Raw genomic sequence first — 12,675 nt, forward strand, 5'->3', positions numbered from 1 at the left:
AGTTGTGTTCAAGCTGCTGAGCCCTTCCACCATGTAGTACAGAAGTAACGTGCCCGTGTCATTTGGGCATGGGAGGCACTGAGTGTCCCAGCAGTGGGCACGTAGGGAACAAAATAGCATCTTGTGAGGTCCTCTGCTTTTTATTTCCTCCTCATTTTGCCAGCTGGAGCTTTCAGGAGGGGCGGAGGGAGGCTGTCCCAGGCCATAGGTCGGGTGTTGCAGGGTATTTGTGATGCAGTGCTTGTCAAATTTACCTGCCTGCATCTCCTGTTACAGACAGATTGCGGCCTCGAGGTTCTTTATCTGAAGTTGCAGGCTCTCCTCGAGGTACTGACTTACTCTTTCCAATTTTATATGGAAAATCCCATGCAGGTACGGGGTCAGGAAGAGGTTATTTAACAGAGGAGCTGTTGCATCACGGTGCTTGGGTCCGGTTTATCCAGGGCCCCTGACAATGAAGTAAGGTTGGCTCGGAGCCTGCAAGGCTCTGTTCTGGGGCTTTGTGCGCGGCTGCTTTTTGGGGAGAGTGGGATATTAGGAGAAAGAGCTCGTCCTTATCAGCAGCGCTGCTGCCAACTCCAAATTGTGCACTTCGAGGCTCCGTAATGCCTCCTAGAGCTCCTCTGCTCTCTGATATTATCAAATTAGTGCGAACCAACGTCAATATTGGAGTAGGCTGATGATGGGAGGAAGGAAGTCCAGGCTAATCAGCTCTGAAGCATCTCCTGATAAGGGCCCAAAATAGGCAGTCATTATGTGCCTGGGGAAGCTGCAGAAAAAAAAAAATAATAAAATAAAATAAATGAGAAGCTCCCCAGCAGGAAGCCACAAAAACTGCAGAAAGCCTGCAGGAGAGTCCGAGCATGTGTGGAGGGCCAGGAGGAAATCCAGCCCCATTGTCTGAGCGAGCGTTGTGGTCACAGCTTCTGGGCATCAGCAGCCCCCAGATGGGGCACGAAACCAATCCTGGCTTTGCCCGGCTGCCTTCCCGAGAAGCACTTGCCCGTCCTCCTAAAAAAAACCACGGGACTGCCTCATGGAAATGCTCGCTGATTGCTTTTTTTCAGCCTGATTCCTTCTGAAACATCTCGGTGCCCGGAGCTGGCTGCACGAGGGAGCCTTGGACAGAAGGGGGTGCTGCGGGCTCGGCCAGCTCCCTGCCCCTCCAGCCAAGTGGCGCAAAGCTCGGCAGGAACACGGCGTTCCCCAGCCTCCAGGCGGCTTCGCTGGCTCCCAAACAACCTGGCAGAAAGCTCCGAGCCGGGCGGCAGCCGCACGGGGTGCCCTGCTCCTGCGGGGGATGAGGAGGAGCAGAAGGCTCCGTTCAGCCTGAGGAGGAGCAAGGTAGAGTGAAGGCGTGCAGCTGGGCTTTCCGCTGCTCCAAGCCTGTTGCTGTGTTTGCTTTCGCAAGCTGTACTTTTCCCTAGCCTGCTCGTTCCTCTCCCTCCCGGGCAGGGGCTGGGGGAGAGGGGGGAGTGAAGGCGCCTTGTGAAGAAATCCCTCCAGGTGACGTTCTCGGGTCGCAGCGGGGTGCGTTGTGGCAGAAACACCGCACAGCAGTGCCCGCAAAGCGCCCGTGCTGGAGGTCACCAGGGAAAACTTTCTTAAACCACCAGCGCTCAGCCATCTATCACCAGCTGGCGGTCGGTGTAGGAACCACCTCACCTTCCCCTCGTGGCTCTCTCAGAGAAATCGAGCGAATTCTTTCTCAAAAAGGGAGCGCTCGAGACCGGTTTCTCCACTAATGATGGCACAAGGTACGTGACAGGGATCTCCACCACGCAGCGTTCCAGCTGGAGAGCGTTGCCTTGCCTGTGGCAGCCAGACGCCAGCCCTCTGGGGTCCAGGTGGGGCTGCTCAGCGCCGGCTTTGGGTTTTTCTCAAAGCTGTGAGCATCTTCAGCAGCGTAAATGTTTGTGTCAATGTTTGTGTCTGCTTTCTCCGCCTGTGGCTTCAGGCTTCTGGGAAAAAAAGGCTGCATTTCTTCCCTCTTGCACTTGGGAATTCCTCGCCCTGGCCCAGCCCAGTCCTTTCGTGGGATGCGGCTCCGTGCTTGTGAAACAGCCCCCGAGGAGGGAGGCAGAGTGGTCCCAGCTTTCCAGAGGGCGCAGTGCCTCTGTTCCTCTGTAGGATGCTTTGGTTGGGGGAGTGATTGCCATACCTGCTTGAACCTGCACCTCTGAGGAAAGCCCGGGCTCGCGGAGGCACCAGCAGGTGTTTCTGGGTGCTTTTCCCCGCTCCCAAAAGGTTTTGTTGCACTTTTGGTCGTCAATCTGAGGCTTTTTTGTGGATGCGGTGGGCTCAGGCCTGGGCTGGCAGGAGGATCACGGATGGGCCGCGTGCTGAGCCTGTGCTGCCTTCAGCATTTTCCGTATTTTCAGGCCTGGTAAGTTGTAAAAACCAATTCTGGCTGTTTTCCCTACAAGGGGACAATCACCTTCCCCCCCGCTGTGTTCTGCCACCAGCTTTGATCCCCCAGAGCCTCCTTCGCCCCAAGCCTCGCCGCCTCGTGCTCGGTGCACATTATCTGAGAACTTCTTTCAAGCGCTGGTATGTTTTGAGGATTTTGTGTGCCTAAAAATAATGGTAGCAAACTGACAACGGGGGAAGGTCAAGGACTCAAACGGCCGAGAAGCTGTCCCCTTAGGGCAGCATCTGAATATGGAAAACGTGTGTGGAGGAGGCAGGAGCTGGGGAAGAGCAGCCTCACGCAGCGCCGTGGTGCTTGCCTCAGTTCCCTGCATGTTTTTGGTCCGGTTCTGCGTGGGGAGGGGATAATTTGGGACCTTTTTCTCTGTTTTTCTCCATGGCTAATAAAACCGGGCTAGTGTCCATCAAAAGCAGAGCCGCTGCCTGGGGAGAGGGGGTGGCCGTGCAGCCGTTTTGCCCTTCTCCCCCCCTCCCCGAAGCCCTCGTCCGAGGCTTCTCAGCGTACACAATGCCAAGAACTGGCTCCAGCAGGTTTTGTTCGTGGCAGTACCCTCCGTTGGCAGCCCACACACAAGGTGCCCAGCATGGCTGCCCCCCCATCGTGCCTTTTCACATTCATACCCACCAGGGGCATCGTTCCTATTGTTTGCCACGGCTCTTGGAAAAATGAGTCATGGGCATTTTGCCTGCCCTCAGCGGGGAGACTCTGCCACATTAGCAGCAGCAACGCCCGCCCCCCTGCTCCGCTGCCTCGCATACCAGCAGGCCCCTGCGTGCGAGGAGCTGGGCTTTGCCTCCCTGCAGCCCCTTGCTGCTGCTGCTGCCTCTTGCCGGGGCCTCGTCCCCTGCACCCAAGGCTGGAAGGAGCTCGGCTCGAGGTGCTGCAGCCAGCTCCCTCGCCCCGTTCCTGCAGGGGGTCTTCTCCCTGCCTGGAGCTGGAATATTGAAGCCCGAGTTTCCTGCACTTGTCTTTGGGCTCTGCTCCTTCCTCGGCAGCTTATCAACGCAGATAGCGGTGGTTTGGGGCTCCTCCTGCAGCAGGGACGGAGATCTCCCTGCCCAGCCTCGCTCAGGGTGGCGTTTCCCTGCAGGATTTGGGGCAGGGGCACGGTAAAACAAAACCTCCAGCTACCACGGGGCTGGGGCAGTTTCTTTCACTCCCACACGAGCATTTATTGCTCACCCTCAGGGTGCCTGGGTCCCATTCTGGATTTTTCCTGTTCCACCCGAGAAGTGCTAAGGGCTCAGCTTTGCAGCAGGGCTCTGCCTCCTTGCGAGGACTTCAAACACAGAGCTTCAAAAGCAGGGCTGAGCTTTCCCACCTGTCCTGCCCTGGCTGCTGCTTTACAGCTTTTTTTTTTTTTTTTTTTTTTTTCCCCTTATCTGCTATTCTTCAGTCTCTCGTCTGCAAAACAGGAGCAATATCTAATAGTCCCCTGGGGGGCTGGTGGCTGATGGAGTGCTGCGATGTCCTCGGCCGAGTGGAACAGCGCTGCGCTCCGTCCTGCTGGCTCTGCAGCTCTCCTGCTGCCTGGCAATCTGCTCCCCAAACCCAGCCCTTTTCCGGGGACGCTTCCTTGTGCTTGGGTCGGGGGGTACGTGCTCGCAGCAGAGCCGAGGAGCTGCTTCCCGGGGTGCTTTTTAACCCCAGCTAGAAGTAAACCAGGACCCGCTGGTGAGGCTTTTGCCATCACAAAGCAGCCAGAGCTCAGCTGCATTTATTTATTTATTTATTTATTTATTTATTTATTTATTTATTTATTTATTTTATATTTTTTTTTGTGCATGAGGATGCTCCGAAGCAGAGGGGCGCTTTGAGCACCCCGCCTGCCCTCAGCCTTTCACCCAGACCCCTGGGTGCCCCCCAGCGTGCCCCCCCCTGTGCTCTGTCTGTGCCCTTCAGCCACCTGCAGAGCCGCTCTCTGCCCTACCAGCACCCCCCTCCCTGCAGCCCCAGCCTCTCGGAGCCCCCTCCGCTCCCCGCCTCGTGCAGGTGTCAGGGGGGGACCGAGGGGCAGCGCCAACGGGAGACGGGCTCACGGCGGGTACCGGCATCCGCCCCTTCAAAGGCTTCGTTCTCAGCTGGGGCACGGCGAGCCTGGCTGCGCCGCTGCCTCCTCCCCGAGGCAGGGTGTTTTGGAGCCCAAATCCTTTATCGTAAATCAACAGCAGAGCTAATATATCGAGGAAGTGAGATAATATCGGAGCCCAAGGTGGGCTCCGAAAAGGGGCGCGCGAGGCACGCGCGAGTCTGGGGGGGAGAGGGAAAGGGGGGCTGCTGCGGCAGGAACTCTTTATCTGAGAGGAAACGGCGCTGCTCGAGGGGGAGAGAGCGCCCGTGTGCACCTCTGGGCTTGTGTGAGCGAGGCTCGCCGGGAGCACGAGCGAGCCCCCGGTGCAGGACGGGATTTGCTGCGGTGTCCACGGGGCGCCCGGGCTGGGGACGGTCCCCGGGGTGGCAATTTTGGGGGATGAGGATCCCCAGAGGAGCCAGGGGTGTGCAGCTGAAGCAGCCGAAGCAGCAGCAGCGCTCCCCAGGGCTGTGGGGTGCAGCCCCCGTGGGATGGTCACCGTCAGCACCCAGCGGGTCCGGGCTCTGTGGGGTTGGCACAGCGGAGATGTGAGGCCCAGGGGAGCGGGTTAGGGGCATGCAGGGGGTCAGGGCTGAGCTCTGGTGTCTCCCTTCACACCGTGCTTGGTTTTCCCTAGCAGCCCTTACGGATCCTCAGCTTCCTCGGTGATTTTCCCAGGACTTGGAGGCGGGGGAGAGGCCGGGTCCACCTCCTCTGCTGCTTGGTAGCAGGGGCAATTCTCAGGACGACAAAATCAGCAACCCAAGCCGAGCTGAATTTACCCCTTCGTTAGCTGCGGTTGCTTCCCTTTCTTTGGTAACCCCAAACCCCCTTCTTCGCTCTTGTGAAGCCGAGCGTGGTCGGCGGGGGCATTACCACAGCCTGAAGCTCCCCTCGAAGCACTCAGCAGCTCGGGGCTGAGCCGGAGGCCACCGCTGCCTGCCCCGCTCTGTCCTGTGCCCCAAACCCCTCCGTGGGATTTGTCCCCCTTGGTTGAGGGGCCGGAGGGGGGGGGTGTCAGGGGCCGGGGGCTGTGCTGGCGGCCGGCAGCACCCAGGTGCATTTGGGCAGTGGGGAAAGATGCTCGGCAGCAGCTGGTCCGAGCGTGGCTCTCGCACATCCTTTTAGCCCCAGGGTGTGAGGGCTGCCATCCAGGGAACGGGGGGAGCAGGGGGGAGCGGGATGAGTTGCCCAGCTTTGCATGGCACCCGCGTCTCGTTTTAAACGGGCAGGAGCCGTGCAAACAGCTCCTGGGCTTGGGGTGCTGCAGGGGAAGGAGCCGGGGCTGCGCCGTCCTTCCCCAAGGTGCCGATGGAGACGTCAGGCTTTGTGGTGGGGCAGCAAAGCGCCCTTGGTTCCACGTCCCTGGGGGATTTTGGCGTTTAGGGGACGCTGCGGGCTGCGAGGAGGCACCGCTCCCCCTCACCCATCTCCTGCGGGTGCAGAGGGACCCCCAGCAAACGTTCCCAGGAGGGCAGCAGGAACGCAGCGCGGCTGCGGCTGGGGCACCCCGGTCCCCTTGGCAGCTCCGTTAGGGGAGCCTGGTGAATTCCCCTCCTAAATGCTGGGGTTGGTTTTTTTTTTTTTTTTTTTTTTTTGTCTTTGCTCCCTGCTCGGCTGGGTGGTCCTGGTGCCCCTGCCCGTGCTGTGCCGTGTCGTGCCCTGGCCTGTGTGGGCACACGCATGCTGCAATGCGCCGTGCCTTTTGGGGCAGGGTGGCGAGGAGGGGGGTGGGAAGGAAACATGCCTGCCTCGTTATTTAGTGTCCCACACACGGAGCCTGCCTGGCCCTCGGGAAACCTCCATCCACTGCGCGGCTGGGATCTGCAGCGAAAGCAAACAATGGGATCCCCAGAGACAACAATGCCCCATTGTCCTTTGAAGCCGTAACAATGAGACAATAGACCCCAGTCTGCCTCGCTGGTTCCCAGGCACGCCCCCTGCGCCTCCTCCCGCAGCCCCGATGCGGCTGGGCTCGGGGGCTTGTGCCGTCCCCAAGGACCCCGCGCCCCCCTTCCCGTCCTGCACCCACGGCTCCCGTCCCTCCCTGCTTTGTGGGGAGAGTCCTGGGGGTCCCGGAGCCTCCCGGTCCTCGTGGGTCGTGCCTGAGAGGAGGAGGAAAGCGGCTTCCAGCAGGCTTTGATCCTCGGGGCTTCGGCAGGCTTGGGGATGGAAAAGTCCCGCTGGGTCACACAGCCCCAGCCCCGGAGAACAACGGGACCTTGTTGTCTCCAGGGATGGCCACTTGTCAGCCCCTGCTGCTCTCTGAAGGTTTCCTGGTGTGGCCTCGCCGCCTCCTGGGGGAGAAACAACCACCACCCCTGTCCCCAAAACCCTTCTGCAGGCACCCCAAACGCTGCGTGGGAACGGGGACCTAGGGAAGGGGTGTGAGGGGACGGAGGAAACGGGGCGCAGGGGTCCCCGCTGTCCTGCAGGGCTCCTTGGGGACCTCAGAGCCACTCCTGGGCCCCTCTGCTCTCCTCCTCTGCCTCCCCAAAGGAGCCAGGGCCAGGCCTGCAGCTGCTCCGTGCTCCCCCAAAGCTGTGTGGGGCCACCTGGGATCAAAGGGCACATCCCCACCCCAAAACGGGCTGCGGCACCCCGGTGCTGGGGGCGCAGTGTGCGGCTGAGCGAGGTCCCCATGTCCACAGCCCTCTGCTAAGAGTGGAGAGTGGTCACGGTCTGCATGGAGCCAATTTGTCTTTTTGCCCCATTCTCCTTCATCACGGGCACGGCCCAGCCTGGTGGTCCCCGAGGGACCCCAAAAACCTTGCTTTTTCCCCAAGAGCATGGCCAGGCTCCAGCCTAGGCTGCGTGGAGCCCGGCGAGCCCCCTCTCCTCCCGGTTACCTACCGGCAGCCAAGCCCACCTGAATAGGTAATGAAAGGAGGAGAGAAAAGAGCCCCGAGCACATTGTGTTTCCAATGGGCCGGGAACAATTGCTAAATACAAATCACACAGAGAAAAGGGAGAGAGAGAGAGACAAAAGAAAGAACCCCGGCACAAAGGAGAGGAATGAAATGGTAAGTAAAGTCAAACAAAAAGGAGCCGGGCTGAGACAAAAGAAGGGAACAATATCCCCGAGGCAATAGGCTCCTGAACAATGGGGACAGTGACAGCGGCACAAAGGCACACTGTTTGCAAGTAGACGTTATCTCACACAGCCACTGGCAGGCCTGGCCCTGGCGCTTCTATTTTCAGGGATGCTTTTGTGCGGCGCTGAACAATATTCCTTGCATGGCTGCAGATAGAGAGATGAGGGGGGTTTGGTTCTATTTTTTTTTTTTTTTTTTTTTTTTTTGCCTTCCCGGTGCCAGCTCTGTAATAAAAACAGGTTGGGCCCTTCGGAGAGCCGGCCGGGGCGAGGGGAAAGCCGGGGCTGAGACGGACGAGCCGTGGTGAGGGACGTGGTGCTGGAGGAGCATCGCCTGGGGCTGCCTCCTGCATCCCACGGGGCCACCGTGTCTGTGTGCTCCCGGCAGGGTTGGCACCCCTGGGAGCATCGCTGGCACCTCGGGGTGCTCACGTCCAGGGTTTATCCACCCTGAGCTTTTATTTTTTCAGGGCAGAAAGACAGCCTGTCCTCGTTGCTTTTGTACCTCAGCTCTGAAGAGTTGGACATCGGGTACATGGTGGTGGGGACGTGGGTGCCACCAAGGCGCTCCCCAGCTCTGGGACCACACAGGGACACCCAGCAAGGCGATGGCACCGCTTGGGGCGGCAATTTGTGGGGTCACAGCTCTGTAGGAGGGCGTGTATATCCCGTAACACCCAGCCTGGAGCCTGCAGACCCCCAGGAGGAGGTTTGTGCCCGGCGTGGAGCTGTTGGACGGGGCGGGCAGGGGCGAGTGGCCGCGCAGCCCCCTGCCAGCTGGCCTGCCGCCCGCTTTCCCCTTCTCTCTCGTGTTCCTTGGGTTGGCAGGCGGCTGCGCTGGTGCTGCCAGAGCTGACGGGGCTGGGGCTCTGCTCTGGGCCCTCTTTGTCTTGCCTCGTGGCTGCGCATCAGGTTGCTGGGCCGCTGCTGTCCTCAGCATCCACTGCTGGCACCCGGCAGCAGCGGGCCCCGGGCCAGGGCGGCCCTCGGGCAGCTTCTCCCAGCCCTTTCCAGGGAGTTTGTGGCTTTCGGTGGAGCTGGTGCAGGTCTGGGGCAGTTCGGGCCTGGAAAACCCTTCTGCAGGGCCTTCCAGTTTGTCTCCTGGTGCTGCCTACAACCCAAACTGGTGCTACCTGCGGCCTTACTGGTGCTGCCTGGGGCTTTACTGGTGCTACCTGCAACTTCACTGGTGCTGCCTACGGCCCTACTTATGTTACCTGCAGCCTTACTGGTGCTGCCTACGGCCCTACTTATGTTACCTGCAGCCTTACTGGTGCTGCCTGCGGCCTTACTGGTGCTGCCTGCAGCCCTACTGGTGCTGCCTGCAGCTTCACTGGTGCTGCCTATGGCCCTACTGATGTTACCTGCAGCCTTACTGGTGCTGCTTACAACCCTACTGGTGCTACCTGTGGCCCTACTGGTGCTGCCTGCGGCCTTACTGGTGCTGCCTGCGGCCCTACTGGTGTTGCCTATGGCCTTACTGGTACAGCAGGGTCCGTTATCAAAGCAGGCAGCCTGCAGCTCTCTGCCCCAGCCTTGTGGACAGGGAGCGATGTCCCCAAAGCCCCCCGGTGACATCCCACCAGCTCCCAGCACTCTCCCGGCATCGCCTCTCCTTTTCCCTCCGGTCCCGTGCTCGGAAACCCGTCCCTCCTACGCCGCCAGAAGCCACGGGGACGTCACCCAGTTACTGTAAGTGGCTGGCGAGGGGAGAACTCGGGGTGTTGTGAAGACAGAGGCAAAGGGACCTGGTATCGGTGCCGATCTCCCGAGACACCCAGTTGAGCAGGGGGGGGCTCAGCGCCGACTTGAAAAGCTGCGTGCTGATATCGATCACGTTATCTGAGGGCGCATCCTGTTGCTAACTTGGGCTGCTTCCTCCCCCCTAACAGCTGGTGCTGCAGCGAGATGCAGATGCTGGGGATGCAGCGTGCCCGGGGGGGGGATGCTGCTGTGTTATTTGGGGGCTGGGGAGGCAGGAGCCCCGATTTTTGTTGGCAGCACGAGCGGAGATGCTGCAGCGAGCAGGGCTGCACCCGGCCGCTTCCTACCTGACCCAAGCCCCAGCGCCACCACCTCAGCAGGGGAAAAAAACAAAAAAACACGAGGGGAAATATTTGGGGCATTAAATCAAAGCGAAGCAAGTGTCGTACACTTGCTCTGAAAGGAAAACGGCTCCCAGGCCTGACCGCCCGCTATCTGATGCTGCGGTCGCCTTCACGCACGTGCCGTGAGCAGCGCCTCAAGACAGTGCAGCAGTGGCTGCTCCCCCAAAATTAAAGCCCTGCACCCCTGGGGCTGGGTCAGCACAGCCTGGTCCCTGCAGCCCTGTAGGGACAGCAGCTCCTCTGCTCATCCTCTGCCTTTGCAGCGCCTCTTCCCCTGAGCCTGGCATCCAAAAACCAGCCCAGGTTCCCCCGATCCAATTTCTCCAAGCCGGAGCTCTTTGCTGCAATTAGCTGGTGTTTAAACCCTCGCTAACCCTTAACATCCTAATAACAATAATAGCGATTAGTAATAATGCTCCACACGTCCCGCAGTGCCACGCATCTAAAGATTACGCTCGCTAATTAATTAAGCCCGATCCCCCCCCTCCTTTCCTCGGTGAGGGGAAGAAAAAAAATCTCTGAGAGTCTCTTAAGAAAGGACATAAAGGCAGGGAAATCCAGGCACCAAAACAAGACAAATGGGGATTTGAAGACAATCCGGGCCGGGCCCATGTGACCCAAGGAGTGGACGAGGCAGGAGAAAGGATAAAAATGCCAAGCACAGAGCGGGGAGAGAAAACAACCGCCAGCTTAAAAATCCGGGCAGAGAGCAAAGCACCAAGATGAAGGGAGTGACAAAGCATCAAAGGGACGAGAAACCAAAGGCGTCGGAACAAAGGACAAGCTGGAACAAAGGACCAAAGAGGGGAGAACAAAAGCACTAAATAGAAAACAAAGGCAGGGGGGACAAGAAAAGCCCCTCTGTCGGGCTGTGCCGGAGGGTCCCGGCCGGTGGCCGGTGGGTGGCACGGGCGGTGCCGCGCTCCCCGGTGGAGCCGGGCTGGCGGAGGGCGCCGGAGCCTGGGAGCAGCGGCCCCGGGAGCCCGGCTCTGCCTTTGAACCCCAGCTGATGGGCTCGGCCCCCAGCGCCGCGCTCCCGGGTGGCGAAGGGAGCCTGGGGACGTGGCTGTGCTGCCACGCTGCCCCCCGGCCTCCTCCCTGCCCGCTGGGTGGTCCGGGCATCCCTTCCCGCTCCCCTTGTTGCTCTGCAGGGCAGCCTGCTTGGCATCAGCACCCCTTTCCTCTCCTCCTGCAGCCCCCACCAGCTCCATCTGGAGCCCTCAGCCCCATCTGGAGCCCCCCTGCCCCATTTGTATCCCCCCTGCCCCATCTGCATCCCCAGCCCCAGGCACGGCATCGCCTGTAGGTGCTGCAGGCCTTGGCCGCCTGCTCCCCAGACCCCTGCGGGGGTCCAGCAGTGCCAGCGGGCAGCAGGGACCTTGCACGAGGCTGCCAGGATGCCTGCGTCCTCCCCACCCCGTCCCTTTCCCCTAGGAGAGGAGCTGTCAGCCAGGGCTGTGTGTGTGGCTAGCCGTAGCCACAGGGCCAGCCACTGGGCACCTGGATTTAAAACAGAGGCATTCAGGTTGGGAGGAGAGCCCCAGAGGTGTGCTGCTTGGCTTGCTGTCCCCATCGAATCCCCCATTTGGGGCTGAAAGTCCCCAGCAGGGTTCTGGTTACTCGTGGGGTGGGCTGTGACGGTTTTGGGAGAGAGAGAACCACCGGTGAGTGCCAGGGGCTGTCCAAAAACCAAGCCCTGGAGGTGTCCCCGCTCCAGCCCCGTTCTCGGTCTGTGCTCCAGCACCTGCCCTGGCCATGCACCTTCCCCGAGAGCTGCTGGTGGCTGCTCCTCTCCGCACCTGATGGGGAAACGCTGCCAAAACTCCCCCGTGGTTTGTGGCTGCGGTGGGAGGGGAGGGGGCCGGGGCAGGGCGAGACCCGGGGTTTTCACCAGCACAGCCAGCAAATGCAGCGTCGTGTGCGTGCCTGCCACGAGGGAGCCTTCCCTTCGGGGTTTTGCCGTCCCTGAACGTCCTGCCCAGGTATTTCTGCTCTGCACCAGCCGGGCTCCAACTGCGCCTGCAGCCCCTTCCCACCCCCAGCTCTGTTTTCCTGCAGCATCACAATTTGCTCCGTTTTACTTTGTGTTATTTTTTATTTTTTTATTTTTTTTTTTTCTGCTGAGCTCTCTCTGAGCACTAGCGGAGGACTGGGCTGCTCTCCCCACAGAGCCATCCCAGAGCATCTTGGATTTATTACGCCCAGATTAGAGGCTGTTAGCTGCGGGCGGACCGGGCTCCCTGCAGCAGCAGGGCACCGCCAGCGCCGCACGGGAAGGCAGCATGGGGCGCCCGGCTGCTGGAAGCACCTTGGAAATGGCAAGGAAAAATCGTGGTGTTTGGGTGGAAATAATTGGTAGGGTGATTCCCGGAGCACACCCACCACCCTGCTCGGAGCTGGGGGCTTGGGGCTTCTTTTCATGGTGTTTTTTTCCCCCGTGGCCCAGCCCTGTTCCCATCCTGAGCGCCAAAACCTGGGTCCGTGGGCTGGAAACGAGGGCTCTGCGCAGGAGGCAGGTGCAGGGGGTTGCACAAAGGTGGTCCAAGGCCATCAGGTGGGGGTGTCCCCTATTTCGGAGAGGATGGGGAGCAGGAGGGAACGGGGAGCTGTTGAATTCCCCCGGTTTGAGATCTGTCGGTGCTGGGAGGAGACCGAGGAGCTCCCTCGGAGGCGGCGGGTGCCGACGGGCAGGGACGGAGCACCCTTGGTGTGCCACATCCCCCCGTGGGCCGCGGGACGGAGAAGCCGTGGGGTGAAGCGAGGACAGCCCCGGAGCCGCCGCCGAGTTTGCAGCGAGTTTGAGCTCCTCCGTTCGCATTGTCATATCAGCTCGGGCTTTAATGGGCTGCAGATGTGCGTCTGTCTGCCTGCCTGTGTGTGCGCGCACCCCCACGACGCCGGACCACAACGCGTGCGCGTCCCCGAGGCTCGCTCCCAACCCTCTCTGGTGGCACGGCACAGCTGGGGCTGC

At 60.5% G+C, this 12,675-nt stretch overlaps 1 protein-coding gene across 2 annotated transcripts in view; it reads left to right on the forward strand.

Annotated features, from left to right (window-relative positions):
* The first annotated feature begins 1,052 nt into the window (after positions 1-1,052).
* The window catches only part of SOX13 (SRY-box transcription factor 13), a 38,290-nt gene continuing 26,667 nt past the window's right edge, over positions 1,053-12,675 (forward strand). Inside the window, exon 1 of one of the 2 annotated variants that reach the window (XM_084497780.1) lies at positions 1,053-1,344. The gene's annotated coding sequence lies outside the window, so the exon portion shown is untranslated. Of the gene's footprint in view, positions 1,345-11,376; positions 11,687-12,675 lie in introns of those variants that run through there. The other variant, XM_084497783.1, reaches the window with a different exon arrangement.

Source organism: Aythya ferina, assembly GCF_964211825.1.
Source record: "Aythya ferina genome assembly, chromosome: 25".
Taxonomy (NCBI): domain Eukaryota; kingdom Metazoa; phylum Chordata; class Aves; order Anseriformes; family Anatidae; genus Aythya; species Aythya ferina.